Source organism: Galeopterus variegatus, unplaced genomic scaffold (assembly GCF_000696425.1).
Source record: "Galeopterus variegatus unplaced genomic scaffold, G_variegatus-3.0.2 Scaffold44886, whole genome shotgun sequence".
NCBI classification, from domain to species: domain Eukaryota; kingdom Metazoa; phylum Chordata; class Mammalia; order Dermoptera; family Cynocephalidae; genus Galeopterus; species Galeopterus variegatus.
In genome coordinates this window covers 5,102-5,509 of record NW_007770997.1, presented here as the reverse complement: position 1 = coordinate 5,509, position 408 = coordinate 5,102, and positions in this window count along the sequence as shown.

Below are 408 nucleotides of genomic sequence, written 5' to 3'. Positions count from 1 at the left end.
CAAAAGATGGGCTGACATGGAGTAAGACCAAATGGCAACTATCTTAGCTTAAATATTATATACTAAATTTAACTGAACCAGGGAGGCACAACCTCCTCATGTCCAGCAAGGAGGACAGGGCAGATAATGCCCATGAGAGTAGATTGTGACCCTACTGAGCTGGGCCCCCTTAGAGTGAAGCCATGAAACTTACCTCGGGGTTGACAGATAAAGCACTTGGAGTTTCCCCAGAGCCCATCCAAGGGGATCACTGCCCTTTCTCCAAGGTGGGTCCTCATCTTTCCCAGCTTAGACTGAGCTTCTCACTCTTCCCCTGCCTCTCCCTAAGGCACCTGTTTTTCCTAAGCTCCCTTAATAAAGATGCTAGGGTTTAGGGCCCTATTCTAATTCAAAATATCTATTGAAATT